Source organism: Myotis lucifugus, unplaced genomic scaffold (assembly GCF_000147115.1).
Source record: "Myotis lucifugus unplaced genomic scaffold, Myoluc2.0 scaffold_7, whole genome shotgun sequence".
NCBI lineage: Eukaryota > Metazoa > Chordata > Mammalia > Chiroptera > Vespertilionidae > Myotis > Myotis lucifugus.
Genome location: NW_005871055.1, coordinates 15719633 through 15732029, shown reverse-complemented (window position 1 = coordinate 15732029; position 12397 = coordinate 15719633).

Below are 12397 nucleotides of genomic sequence, written 5' to 3'. Positions count from 1 at the left end.
CCCAGAAATTCTAAGGTTGTTAACCAGCTGTGGGACCTTGAAAAAAATAGCTTAACCTATTTATATTTCAGTTTCCACATCTGTAAAATGGAAATCTCAATAATTCCACCACATGATTAAAAGCCCTGATACCTAGAGAAACTTTAGGACATAGTAAACTCCGCAAAACACACACACACACACACACACACACACACACACACACACACAAAACAGTTGGGTTTATCATTACTAATAAGATTTTGTTAAATTAGATGTGTCTTTGGAACACATTTACTTGATTTATGTAAGCATTACTGCTACAGGGTAGGGAAGAGTAGGTTTACAGTTGTTCATATGGAAAATAGTACAATAATTAATAAATAACAATACAACAATAAATTTTGTTTTGAAAATTCCCATCTGTAAACCTACTTTTGCCACAGAAATATTGAAAATGGGAGAAACCATGCTATCTTGAAGTGGGGAGCCATGGTGGATAGGAGTGTAGCCTCACCACCACCCAGACTGGCCTTAGACACCACCCCAAACCCTCACAGAGGGGATCCTTGCAAGGGACCCATGCCATGGGCTCCAGGACCTTGCAATGAGTTGCATTCCAGTGGGACCACACAGGTGACCATGGCCTCAGGAGCTAGGACCCCAAACACATCCACAACAGCTTGCATGACGAGGTCAGGAGTGAACCACATAGTCAGACAATCTGTGAGGAGACTCCATCCACAAATGGGACAATAACATTCAAGATCCAACTATATCAGGAGAACCCAAATATTTCAAGCAGGGAGTCACCCTAGAACACCCAGCCCAGGAGACCTGAAAGACTGCACCACTGGGTCACACAAAACATTTACTACATAAGACCAACCCAAAAAAATCTGGGTGGCAAAGCAGTTTAATCTAAGACATAGAAACAAATACTAAGGGACAACAAAAATGGGAGACAAAAACAAAAACAAACAAACAAAAAAACAGTTCCCAAAAGAAAGAAAAAGAGGAATCACCAGAAAAAGAACTAAATAAAATGGAGGCAAGTAATTTGTCAGATAAAGAATTCAAAGTAATGGTTATAAGAATGCTCAAACATCTGACAGAATTACAAGCAATTCCATGAGAATTATAAGAAGCTGAATAAGAAAAACACCAACATTGATAAGAATCAAGAGGAAATAAAGAGTGACATAGCTGCAATAAAGAACACCCTGGAAGGTTTCAACAGTAGACTAGAAGCTGAAGACCCAAACAGCAAGTTAGAAGATAGGGTAGCAAAAACACCCAATCAGAGCAGCAATTGGAAAAAAATTAAAAAGCAGGAGGAGAGTTTAAGGGAGCTTTGGGACAACATGAAACGAAGCAACATCTGCATAATAGGGGTGCCAGAACTACAAAAAGAGGAGCAAGGAGTAGGAAACCTGCTTGAAGAAATAATGACAGAAAACTTCCCTGACTTAGGGAAGAAAAAAGTCACACAAGTGCAAGAAGCACAGAGAGTCCCAATGAAGATGAACCCAAAAAGACCCACACCAAGACACACCATAATTAAAATGGTAAATGTTAAAGACAAAGAAAGAATCTTGAAGGCTTCTGAGAGATACAGAAAGTTATCTACAAGGAATCTCCAATTAGACTAACAGCTGATTTCTCAACAAAAACAAATCAGGCCAGAAGGGAGTGGCATGAAGTATACAGAGTAATGAAAAGCAAGGGACTGAATCCAAGACTGCTCTATCCAGAAAGGCTATCATTCAAAACTGAAGGTGAAAGGAGCTTCACAGACCAAAAAACGCTGAAGGAGTTTATTACCACCAAACCAACAATTCAAGAAATCCTAAAGGAACTATTGTAAGAAGAAGAAATAGAAAGAGAGGGAGGAACACAGGGATAAGAATAAAAATGGCAACAAACACAGGGATAAGAATAAAAATGGCAACAAACAAGTACCTATCAATAATAACCTTAAATGGAAATGGATAAAATGCTCTAATCAAAAGACATAGGTAGCTGAGTGGATAAGAAAACATGACCCATAAATATGCTGTCTACAACAGACCCACCTCAGAACAAAGGATTCACACAGACTGAAAGTAAAGGGATGGGAAATTTTTTTCAGGCAAATGGAAATGAAAAAGAAACTGGGGTAGAAATACTTATATCTGAAAAAATAGACCTCAAAGTGAAGGCCATAACAAGAGATAAGGAAAGCCACTTCATAATACTAAAGGGATCGATACAACAAGAGGATATACGTCTGGTAAACATACACGTACTCAATACAGGAGTATCCAAATACATTAAAAATAAACTTCTGGAAAATATCAAGGGAGATATTAACAGCATTACAACCATAGTAGGAGGCTTTAATACCCCATTGACATCACTGGATAAATCTAGACAAAAAATCAACAAGGAAACAGCAATCCTTAATGACTCACTAGATCAGATAGAACTAGTTGACATCTTCAGAACATTTTACCCCAAAACTACAGAATACACATTCTTCTCAAGTGCACATGGGACATTTTCAAAGACAGACAAAATGTTGGTCCACAGGCTAAGTACCTACAAATTCAAGAAGATTGAAATCATATTAAGCATCTTATCAGATCACAATGGCATAAAATTAGAAATCAACTACAATAAAAACACTAAAAAATAATCAAACACATGTACACTAAATAGCATGCTATTAAACAATAAATTGGTTACCAAAGAGGTCAAAGAAGAAATTTTAAAAAACATCCTGCAAACAAATGACAATAAAAACACAATAATCCAGAATCTATGGGACACAGTGAAAGCAATCCTGAGAGAGAAGTTCAGGCCTACCTAAAAAGAAAAAAAGAAAAAACAAACAAACAAACAAAAAAACCAAGAAAAACTTTTAATAAGTTACCTAACCCTACAACTTGAAGAATTAAAAAGAGAGCAACCAGGAGATTAAAATTGGCAGCAGAGTAAGTAGATGTTACACAGACATGCTCCAAGGACCAAACTGGAATTACAACTAAAATACCACACACACACACACACACACACACACACACACACACACACATAAAACATCCTGAATAATCAACTGAAGACTAGCTATAGAAAATCCTGATAACCAACAATGGAAAGTGGAGACTGTGTAGAGACTGGTAGGAATGGGGAGGAGCAAAGGGGGCTGGTCCGGCTCCCACAGAGAGCAGCTGAAGTTCTGGAGAGATATCTCAGCTGTGGGGGGTTGCCACTGAGAACTCTGGGGTCTAATCCCCAAGCTGGGCTCCCCAGCAGAGAGCACTAGAACTGAGAAAGGTGCCCACATAACATCTGGTTGTGAAAAGCAGCTGGGTTGCTGTCTGCCAGGGACAGATGTCTGGAAATGCAGCCACCCTCTTAAAAGGCCAACACAAAAATTTCATGAGTAGCCACTCACCTTGTGCTCTGGCAGAGGGAGGGCAGAGTGGACTGGACCTGTGTGAACAGAAGCCAGGGCAGAGGGCTCTGGGGTTAGAGCTCAGAAAGTAGCCACCCCAGTTACCTGTGCTAAGTCATTCCCTCACACTGAAGAGGTCATCTTTCTAATGCAGACATTTGCTATGCAGGTGGTTTTGCCTGGGGGAAAGACTGTTGCCCCACCCTATTGGAAAACACCTTGCCCCACATGTGGAATTTCTGAGGCCCTTTAAGAGACTGGGAATAACAATTAGCCTCCAGACAGAAGCAATTGACCCATCCTGTTGGAAAAACTCTCCCCACACCTGTGGACAATTGACTAAGGGCTACTTAAAACTGAATCCAATCAGTCTGCAAGCAGAGACAGTCTCTGGAGGCTTTGAGTCTTTGCCTGATCTAATTAGTCAGAAACAGTGTTTGACACTGTCTTACACTAGAGATTGAGAGGCGTAGCAGATCTAACTAATACATAGTCACAAAGCCAAACAGAGGAGACAAAAAACAAACAAACAAACAAACAAACAAACAAACAAAACAAATAAAGAACAAGATAATTCTCCAGAAGAAGAGATAAATGAAGCAGAGATAAGAAATTTATCTGATATAGAGTTCAGAGTAATTATGGTAAAGATGCTCAACAGCATGAGAAAAGATATAGTCACTATGAGAAAAGAACAGTCAGAAATAAAGAATTACATTGAACTAATAAAGAACACATTGGAAGGAATACACAGAAGATGAAGGAAAGCTGAGGATCTAATCAGTGAATTAGAAGACAAGGTAGAAAAAAGTCACTCAACCAGAGAACCAAAAAGAAAAAAAAATTAAAAAACAGGAGGACAGCTTAAGGGAGCTGTGGGACAACATGAAAAATAACAGTATTCCCATAGTAAGTGTGCCAGAAGAGGAAAAAGTGAGCAAAGGATAGAGAATGTGTTTGAAGAAATAATGACAGAAAACTTTCCTAACCTGGTAAAGGAAAAAGTCACACAAGTTCAGGAGACACAGAGAGTCCCAAACAAGAAGAACTCAAACAGGCCCATGCCTAGACACATCATAATTAAAATGCCAAAAAAATAAAGACAAAGAGAGAATCTTAAAGGCAGCAAGAGAAAAGCAATTTGTTACCTACAAAGGAGCTCCCATAAGGCTGTCATTTGATTTCTCATCAGAAACTCTACAGGCCAGAAGGGAATGGCATGAAGTACTCAAGGTAATGGAAAGCAAGGATCTAAAACAAAGATTACTATATCCTGAAAGGCTATCATTCAAAATAGATGGATGAATAAAGAGCTTCCCAGACAAAAAAGGCAAAAGGAATTAGTCACCACAAGCCAGCACTGCAAGAAATGCTAAAGGGACTGCTGTAATGAGAAGAAATAGAGAGAGAAACATAGGCATGCAGAATTAAAATGGCAATAAATTAGTAGCTATCAAGAAAAACCTAAAATGTAAATGATTAATGGTCCAATCAAAAGACATACAGTAGCTGAATGGCTACAAAAACATGACCTAATTATAGGCTGTATACAAGAGACCCACCTAAGAACAAAAGACTCACACAGGATGAGAGTGAAGTGATGGGAAAATTTTTTTCCATGCAAATGGAAAAGGAAAAAAAGCTGGGGTAGCAATACTCATATCTGACAAAATAGACTTCAAAATGAAGGCCATCACATGAGACAACAAAGGTCACTACTTAATACTAAAGGGATCGAAATGGATATAACCCTGGTAAACATATATGCACCCAATATAGGAGCACAAAAACACTTCTATAGGAATTTAAGGAAGAAATCAACAGCAATATAGTCATAGGAGGGAACTTTAACACCCAGCTGACTTCACTGGATAGATCTTCCTGACAAAAAATTAACAAGGAAATAGTGACCCTAAAGGACACATTGTGTCAAATGGATATAATTGACATTTATAGAACATTTCACCCCAAAGCTACAGAATATATATTCTTCTCAAGTGCAAATGGGTCATTCACAAAGATAGACCACATGTTAAGACACAAAACAAATCTTTACAAGCTCAAGAAGATTGACATAATATCAAGCATCTTATTAGATCACAATGGAATGAAATTAGAAATCAACTACAGTAAAAATATCCCAAAATATTCAATTACATGGAGGCTAAATAGGATGTTATTAAACAATGAATGGGTTACCAATGAGATCAAGAAAAATTTCAAGAATTTTCTGGAAACAAATGAAAATGAACACACAAAAACCCCAAATCTATGAGACACAGCAAAAGCACTCCTGAGAGGGCAGTTCATAGCACTACAGACCTACCTCAAAAAACAATAAAAATTAACAATAAACTATTTAACCCTACAACTTAAAGAACTAGAAAGAAAACAACATAAAAACACAGAGTAAGTAGAAGGAAGGAAATAATAAAGATTAGAGCAGAATAAATGACAGAGACAAAAAACAAAACACACACACACACACACACACACACACACACACAGCAATGAAACCAAGAGCTGCTTCTTTGAAAAGATAAGCAAGATTGATTAACTGTAAGTCAGACTCACCAAGAAACAAAGAGAGATGACCCAAATAAATAAAAGTAGAAACAAAAGTGAAGAAGTAACCACTGACACCCTTGAAATACAAAGGATTTTAAGCAAATATCCTGAACAACTATATGCCAACAAACTGGACAATGTGGATGAGATGGAAAAATTCCTAGAAACATACAATCTCCTAAAACTGAATCAAGATGAATAAGAAAACCTGAATAGGCCCATAACAACTGAGTAAATAGAAACAGTAATAAAAATAAATAAATAAAAAACTCCAGCAAACAAAAGTCCTGGTCTGGATAGCTTCACAGGGGAGTTTTACCAAACATTCAAAGAAGAACTAATATCCATTTTCCTCAAACTATTCAAAGAAATCCAAGAGGAAGAAAGACTTCCAAGGTCTTCTATGAGGCTAGCTTTATACAAATTCCAAAACAAGATAAAGACACAAGGAAGAAATAGAATTACTGGCCAATATCCTTGATGAACATAGATGCTAAAATCCTCAACAAAATTTTAGCAAATCAGATCCAGCAATACATTAAAAACATAATACACCATGACTAAGTGAGATTTATTCTGCAGTTGAAAGGCTGGTATAAAATCCACAAATCAATAAATGTGATACTGCACATTAACAGATTACAAGACAAAAACCACAGGATCATATCAATTGATGCAGAAAAAGCATTCGACAAAACCCAACACCCTTTTTTGATAAAAACTTTCAACAAAGTGGAAACAGGGAGAAGATCTCAACAAGATAAAGGCCATATATGACAAACCTACAGCACACTTCATGCTCAATGGGCAACAACTAAAATCATTCCCCCTAAGAACAGGAACAATACAGAGATGTCTGCTTTCACCACTCTTATTTGACATGGTACTGGAAGTTCTAGCCACAGTGATCAAACAAGAAGAAGACATAAAAGGCATCCAAATTGGAAAGGAGGAAGTAAAATGGTCATTGTTTACAGATAACATGACATTGTACATAGAAAACCCTAAAGACTCCACCAAAAAACTACTAGATTTAATAAATGAATTTGCCAATGTAGCTGGATACAAAATCAACATCCAAAAATTGAGGGCTTTAAACAACATCATTAAAATGTCCATCCTACCCAAGGCAATCTACAGATTCAATGCAATCCCTACTAAAATACCAATAGCATATTTCACAGATCTAGAACAAACACTCCAAAAATTTATATGGAACCATAAAAGACCTCGAATAGCTGCAGCAATCTTGAAAAAGAAGAGCAAGGTTGGAGGAATCACAATACCAGATATCAAATTATACTATAGAGCAGCGGTTCTCAACCTGTGGGTCGCGACCCCTTTGGGGGTTGAACGACCCTTTCACAGGGGTCGCCTAAGACCATCCTGTATATTTACATTATGATTCATAACAGTAGCAAAATTACAGTTACAAATTCCAAATATTTACATTACGATTCATAACAGTAGCAAAATTACAGTTATGGCCCTAACCCGTTTGGCTCAGTGGATAGAGCGTTGGCCTGCGGACCAAAGGGTCCCAGGTTAGATTCAGGTCAAGGGCATGTACCTTCGTTGTGGGCACATCCCCAGTAGGGGGTTTGCAGGAGGCAGCTGATCGATGTTTCTCACTCATCAATGTTTCTAACTCTCTATTCCTCTCCTTTCCTCTCTGTAAAAAATCAATAAAATATATTTTTTAAAAAATTACAGTTATGAAGTAGCAACGAAAATAATTTTATGGTTGGGGGTCATCACAACATGAGGAACTGTATTAAAGGGTCACGGCATTAGGACGGTTGAGAACCACTGCTATAGAGCCATTGTAATCAAAACAGCCTGGTACTGGCACAAGAACAGGCATATAGATCAATGGAACAGAACAGAGACTCCATAAATCGACCCAAGCCATTACTCTGAATTAATATTTGACAAAGGAGGGAAGAGCATAAATGGAAATAAAACAGTCTCTTTAATAAATGGCCTTGGAAAAATTGGACAGATCATGCAAAAAAATGAAGCTAGACCACCAACTTACACCACACACAAGAATAAACTCAAAATGGATAAAAGACTTACATGTAAGTTGGGAAACCATAAAAATTCTAGAAAATACCACAGGCAGAAAAATCTCAGACATCTCTCATAGCAATATGTTTGTGGATACATCTCCTAGGGCAAAGGAAACTAAGGCGAAAATAAACAAATGGAACTACATCAGAATAAAAAGCTTCTGCACAACTAAAGAAACCATCATCAACAAAATGAAAAGGGAGCCCACTGTGTGGGAGAACATATTTGCCAATGATACACCTGATAAGGGGTTAACCTCCAAAACTTATAGGGAACTCATACAACTTAACAAAAGGAAGATAAAAAAAAATCCAATTAAAAAATGGGCAAAAGACCTAAATAGACACCTCTCTAAATTGGACATACAGATGGCCAAAAGGCTTATAAAAAATACTCAAAGTTATTAATTATCTGAGAGGTGCAAATCAAAATGACAATGAGTACCACCTCACACCTATCAAAATGGCTATCACCAACAAATCAGTAAATGACAAGTGTTGGCAAGGATGTGGAGAAAAGGGAACCCTAGTACACTGCTGGTGGGAATGCAAACTGGTGCAGCCACTATGGACAACAGTATGGAGTTTCCTCAAAAAAAATAAATATAGAGCCCTAACCGGTTTGGCTCAGTGGATAGAGCATCGGCCTGTGGACTGAAAGGTCCCAGGTTCGATTCTGGTCAAGGGCATGTACCTTGGTTGTGGGCACATCCCCAGTGGGAGGTGTGCAGGAGGCAGCTGATCGATGTTTCTCTCTCATTGATGTTTCTAACTCTCTATCCTTCTCCCTTCCTCTCTGTTAAAAAATCAATAAAATATATTTTAAAATAAATAAATAAATATGGAGCTCCCATTTGACCCAGTGACCCCACTTCTAGGAATATATCCTAAGAAACCCAAAATATATGCACCCCTGTGTGTTCATAGCAGTGTAATTTACAATAGCTAAGATTTGGAAAAACTGCCTAAGTGCCCATCAACAGATTGAAAAACAGTGGTACATCTACACAATGTAATACTATGCTGCTGTACATAAGAAAGCGGAAACATCAGAGAGACCCAATTGAGCATCCTTCTACACACTAGAGGGTCTGGTTTTTAGTATTATTTATTACTAGAGGCCCGGTGCACGAAATTCGTGCATGGGAGTGGGGGGTCCCTCAGCCTGGCCTGCACCCTCTCTAATCTGGGACCTCTCTGGGCTGCTGGCACCTAACTGCTCACCTGCCTGCTGGCCTGATCCCCCTAACTGCTCTCCCCTGCCTGCCTGATCGCCTCTAACCTCCTCTGCCTCAGCCCTGCCACCATGGCTTTGTTCGGAAGGACGTCCGGAAGGTCGTCTGGAAGATGTTCAGTCTAATTAGCATATTACCTTTTTATTAGTATAGATGCTACCTTGCCTAAAAATGCAGGTTGTTAGCAGGTTTTCCTATCATGGAAGGGAGCCCGCAGTAGCATCCTGGGTTCTGACCAGGGCTTATGCACTCGTGCTTTATCTCAGCAGATGAGATTCCTAGAAGAAGACTCTTGGATGTACCTTGAACATTTCTATTGATTTTGCCAAATCATCCTCCAAAAATGTTGAACCACTTTAAACTCCCACCAGCAACCATGCATGTGCCCTCTGTCCTACTTTGATGCCAGTATCATTGATTTCCCCCTAGAAGCTTCCCTTCCCTCAGCCGGCACTGCTTGGCACTTGAGCCAAACTCACTGTTCAGCCTGGGACTTGATTTCCCGAGATAGAATTACGGAGGAGGAAAAATAGTTTTCCTCTACCCTTCTGAGTTCTTAGTGGAGGCCCTTGTAATGAAAGACAGATTACCAAGAGAAAAACTAAAGTTCATTAACATGTGTACCTCGTGTATATGTGGGAGATCCCAGGGAAAAATGAATAACTCTCCAAGGTGGCTTAGAATCCAGATTTAAATACCGACTTCCTAGGGAAAGGGGACAGGATATGTAGGCCTCTTAGAGGAGAGTAAATGGTTTTTAGGAAAGATGAATGGGGGTGGGGGAGATAGTTTGTAACAACGTTTGGGTGTAATGTCAACTTCTAGTCTCCTGTCCTGTGACAGGAGTCATTCTTCACTGGCTGATGGCACTTTTCCCATTAAGGGAACATTTTGGGGAGACTTCAGTGAAAACCTCTCCTTGCATTTGCTGTTTTTCAAGCATCTGCAGGTCAAGATCATCAATATAACAACATGGCATATGTTGGGGTGGCCTGTTCTCTGACCTTCAGAATAAACCCAACAAAAGCTTGTTTCCTCTCTTAGATGATTTGCCACAGTAGCGTTATTCCCTGGAAACAGTATTCTGACCAGACCTTCCTGGGAGTGTTCATAACATACCCTGTGCTTGTAGAAAGGTGTGGGCCATATCACTAAATAAATCAGGGTCAGTTTTCTCATCTTGTGGAAAGGGAGATAAAGTTATGATAGTTTATCTCCCTTTCCACAGGTTTCCTGCCAGTTTGTGTCTCTGCTGCAGCCCCAGTGGCCCCAGCGCCTCTGCGGCCTTGGGGCTAGGGGTTGCTGGGGGCCGGGCCCCCCAACGGGCTGTGTCTCTGCTCTTCCAGCCCCAGCGCTGCCATGGGGCTTGGGGCTGCTGGGTGCTGGCCCCCCTGCAGGATGTGTCTCTGCTCCTCTGACCCCAGTGCCCCTGTGGCTGTGGGGCTTGGGGCGGCTGGATGCTGGCCCGCCTGTGGGCTTGTATCTCTGCTCCTCTGACCCCAGCGCCAAGGTGGGGCTTGGGGCTGCTGGCTGCCGGGCCCCCCTGCGGGCTGTGTCTCTGCTCTTCCAACCCCAGCGCCGAGGTGGGGCTGGGGGCGGCTGGGTGCTGGCCCACCTGCAGATTGTGTCTCTGTTACTCTGACCCCAGCGGCCCCAGTGCCTCCGGGGCCATGGGGCTTGGGGTTGCTGGTGCCAGCCCCCCTGCAGGCTGTGTCTCTGCTACTCTGGCCCCAGCAGCCCCAGCGCCTCTGGGGCCATGGGGCTTGGGGCTGCTGGGTGCTGGCCCCCTGCGGGCTGTGTCTCTGCTCCTCCAACCCCAGCACTGAGGCGGGGCTTGGGGCTGCTGGCTGCCGGCCCCCATGTGGGCTGTGTCTCTGCTCCTCCATCCCGGTGGCAGCACTGACCAAGCAGGCCCAGAGGCCCTCCACCAGTGGGTTGGGGCAGAACGCCTGCTTCGTCGCCAGGCTTCGCTCTGCTGGCCCGGGCCATCAGGCTTCGCCCCGCCACTTGGAGCCTATGTATGCAAATTAACCGCCATCTTTGTTGGGTTAATTTGCATACTCTCCTGATTGGCTGGTTAGCATAGTGAAGGTAAGGTCAATTTACATGTTTGTCTATTATTACGTAAGATTATTTTACTAGAGGCCCAGTGTAAGACATTCGTGCACTGGGTGGGTGTGTCGCTCAGCCCAGCCTGCACCCTTTAGCAGTCTGGGAGCCCTCGGGGGATGTCGGGGAGCTGGCCTAAGCTGCAGTCTGACATCCTTAGCGCTGCCACAGAGGCGAGAGACTCCTGCAACCACAGATTTGCTTGCCAGCGGTCAGCCTGGCTTGTGGCTGAGCAATGCTTCCCTTGTGGGAGCGCACTGAGCACCAGGGGGCAGCTCCTGAGTTGAGCGTCTGCCCCGTGGTGGTCAGTGAGCATCATAGCGACCTGCCATTCTGGTCATTTGGTAGTACCGGATGCGTAGTCTTTTTTTTTTTTTTTATTGCTTAAAGTATTACAAAGAGTATTACATATGTCTCCTTTTATTTACCTCCCCTTGACAATCCCCCAGCCTCCCCTACCCCCCAGTGTCTTATGTCCATTGGTTATGCTTATATGCATGCATACAAGTCCTTCAGTTGATCTCTTACCCTCCCCTCTCCTGCCCCCCAACCCTCCCCGCCTTCCGGCTGTAGTTTGACAGTCTGTTCAAGGCTGCTCTGCCTCTGTATCTATTTTTGTTCAAAAGTTTATTATGGTCCTTATTATCCATAAATGAGTGAGATCATGTGGTATTTTTCTTTCATTGAGTGGCTTATTTCACTTAGCATAATGCTCTCCAGTTCCATCCATGCTGTTGCAAATGATAAGAATTCCTTCCTTTTTACAGCAGCATAGTATTCCATTGTGTAGATGTACCATAGTTTTCTAATCCATTCATCTGCTGATGGGCACTTAGGCTGTTTCCAAATCTTAGCTATGGTAAATTGTGCTGCTATGAACATAGGGGTGCATATATCCTTTCTGATTGGTGTTTCTGTTTTCTTGGGATATATTCTTAGAAGTGGGATCACTGGGTCAAATGGGAGTTCCATTTTTAACTTTTTGAGGAAACTCC